A 3,410-nucleotide genomic window follows, 5' to 3' on the forward strand; every position below is an offset into this window, starting at 1 on the left:
TAACAGCCATATTCACAAATACCTACAATGTAATACAGCGATAAATTGGCATTACCATTGGATTTCAGAATTTCACCTCTTCAGCTAATTTTTGTAGTCGAAACAATGATCACTATAGCAACTTAAGACAACTGTGAATGAGCTAAACATAAAATGGACCACATCTTTATTACTTTCTTTGTAAATGACTGAAGGGAATTCTTGCTTCTTTGTAGTGGATATTATGTTTATTTTATTATATAATGTGATTATAAGATGAAGTCTTTCTTTGCTACACGTGACAGTATCGAAACTCCACCCCACTAAGTTCAGTCGCTCTCTTCTCTTTGAAGATTTTGATTATATATTGAGGGATATTTTAACACCCCAAGACACATCTTTATACTAAAACCTTTTAAAATTCCGTAAAGATGCACACATCATTATCATTAATATCTTAAGTGTCTCGGAGGTTGCTGGCCATCTCGAGGCACTTTCTTCCCTGGGAAAGGTGGCCTTCTGAGAAACAGATCACCTTTTTGATGTCCCATTTTCCACTGCAGCTTGATGAAGTGACTATCCATGTTTTAGATGTTTTGCCTTCTCCTGCTTAGGGCATAGTTGATAGTGTTTCCCGTTGCAGAGTAATGGAATATTGTCTGTTGAGAGGTATTTCTTTTAGTGCAGTTGAAAGTCAAAGCTTGAACTGGGACTGACCTTGTCTGCTTTGATGTATCTCCTTGGGGTTGTCTAACAGTCACTGGAACCACAGACACTGCCATTTGGCACACAACTTCTCCTTGCACTTCCTTTCCAAAAGTGGAAGGGAATAGACATTCCTTGGAACTTTGATACCCAGCACAAACCAATGCAAGCATTCTCACGGGCAGCTCTGTGCTGTGTAAGGTATTGATGTTTAAAACCAGGAAACAGCACAGATGGTAAAACATACAACACCGCATTAGCTCTAGTTCTTATAACAGGGAAGGGGTGGGTTCAGGGTTAACTATGTTGCTCCGGCTGCAAAGCCTGTTCCTTTTCATGGGTGCCACACTAAACCACAGTGGAGGTGGTCCAGACTTCCACAAGAGTGGAGCAATCCATGTCTGGGAAGAGGAAGAGAGTAAAACTGGCAGGAGTAAAAAGCTTCCTGCCTCATTCAGAATCATGAGAGTTTGTGGCTGAGTTAGTGCTCTATTCTACCTCTGAACTATTTATTTACTTCTGTAAAGTACTTCAAAAACTTAGGTGAACAAGGCAAGTGGTTAGCCTTTGTAGCATCCATTCTGAGCTTCAAAAGACTCTACAACTACTAATTACTCACCTACATCTGGAAGGCAAGGCAGGAATTATTGCCGTCATTGAGCCAAAGGGAACCGAGCGGTCAAGCAGTCCCCTGGGGTCTCCAAAGCAACAAATGATGGCATGAGTCAAGAATTGGAAAGCACACTTCCTAATTTCAACTCTATATTTAGACATTGCCTTTTTTATTGTCTGGTATAGCAAGGGCAGTGCTTCTAACGAGGCTGAGTTACTCTTCTGCCTATCACTCAGAGGAAGATACATTTATTAGCAATAGGAACAACAAAGAGAGATAAACAGTGAGAGAGATAACAGAGACAGCAGATTGGAAGCTTTTGAGTAAAAGGAATGAATTGTCATATTCCTTGTGGGATGCCACAGGGAGTTTGTGAGGAAGAAAGGCAAACTCTAACTAACCAAGGAATATGCAAACCAGGGGGCAAGCGGATAGGCCAACATTCTAGAATTTGCCTCAAACCACAGGTACTACCCCCCTGCTGACTTTAACATGAAAACGATGATGGCACAAAACAGGGAACAGGTGTAAGAATGGCGAGCATGCACTTGGGGCCTCGTGCTTATTACCACCATGTCATGCATCTGTCCATCACCTTCCGGGCCCTTGAGCATTGCCAGGAAGTGCAGAGAAGAACAAAATGCAAAAGGTATTTTTTAGTAAGGGAAACCATTTTGAGGGTCTGTTCAGTAAGGAATGAACCTGGCCACAATTAGACGATGCCAAATTAACAACCACCCACATTTTCACTTAAAAGGGCGCTTTCATGTGGTCTCATGCATTCCTGATTCTTTTTAAGGATCACTTGTTTTATATACAGGAGCTTGTCTGTGGCCAAGTGGTACATTGTAGGCCCTGAGTTTTCTGAAGAGAAAGATTTTGAAATACTGAATAAATGAATCATTTTTGTTGTTTCCAAATGAAACATATCCCCAGAGTATTGCATTATCAACTCTTTCCCGTTTCACCTGTCCCCAGGCACTGATTATAAAGTTACACCTAAATTTTGTAAATTTTTGGCTGACTAAACAAATTATGAGATGTGCAGTTACTAACCACCTGTACTGAATCTGTATGCACCATCTTCGGAAAAGACCTGTCTAAAATCACTCAGATCAGAACACTTACTGTAAAGCATATGCTGCACACGTGAGGCAGTGCATACTTCCTATAGGCAGTCGAAACTGGCTGGCCATCCTACGACGCTTTCCTTATGACTGGATTTTACGCATCTCCAAACCAACGTTTTGGCACTGGCTCTCCTCAGTTATCTTATACCACCCCACTGAACTCATGGCTTCACTTCTTATTTCATGGAGAAAATCAAAGAGATCTTACTGGAGCGCCATCAAACTTACCAAGCTACCTCTCTGCTCTCCCTGCCTGCTTAGTCTGCGTTACCCCGAGGGGTCTGTTACACTTGAAGGAGTGTTCCAACTACGTCCAAGCCCCATCCTCATCATCTGTGCCTTGGAGTCCACCCCCTCCAAAACTGTGTTTCTGTTCATTCATGACCTTCACCCCATTCGATGAACAGCATGCCTATTCATGTCAACCTCATCCACTGTGCTCCATACCTTAGGAAATGGAGCTCACAGAAGTGCTTTCCCCAGCTTCACTTCTTGCTTATACTCCAAACAAATGACTGAATGTTACACTGTTACTGTAGGTTCTGTTGCTGTTTTAACCAGTGATGATCGGTTATTTCTCTCTCTAGCTTGGCTGAGTTACAAGAAGCAAACTAATTTTTGAAATGAAGAATTCAGTTGGAGGATGTATGCTTCTCCACTGTAAGACTCACTATAAAGCTACAGTTACCAATACATTGTGAACTGGTGAAGGGAAAGACGTATAGAGCCACAGAACAGAAGGGAGGGTTCAGTATTGACAAAGATTCTCTCCCTGACCAAACTCTAGCCAGTCTTCTTTGAACCTCTTTTCAATAAGGTTCTAACCTTGGCCTATATTTTAAAGATTTATTTATTTATACATACAGAACTAGGGTACAGGCCAGAGATGCGGAGGGTGAGAGGATTCACCAGAGACAGAGCGGGGAGCAGAACAGGCAGATCAACGAAGTCCAATACTTTATTTATTTATTTTATTTTAAAGA

The sequence above is a fragment of the Condylura cristata genome, unplaced genomic scaffold, assembly GCF_000260355.1.
Source record: "Condylura cristata isolate star-nosed mole 26May11 unplaced genomic scaffold, ConCri1.0 scaffold00019, whole genome shotgun sequence".
Classification (NCBI taxonomy): Eukaryota; Metazoa; Chordata; class Mammalia; order Eulipotyphla; family Talpidae; genus Condylura; species Condylura cristata.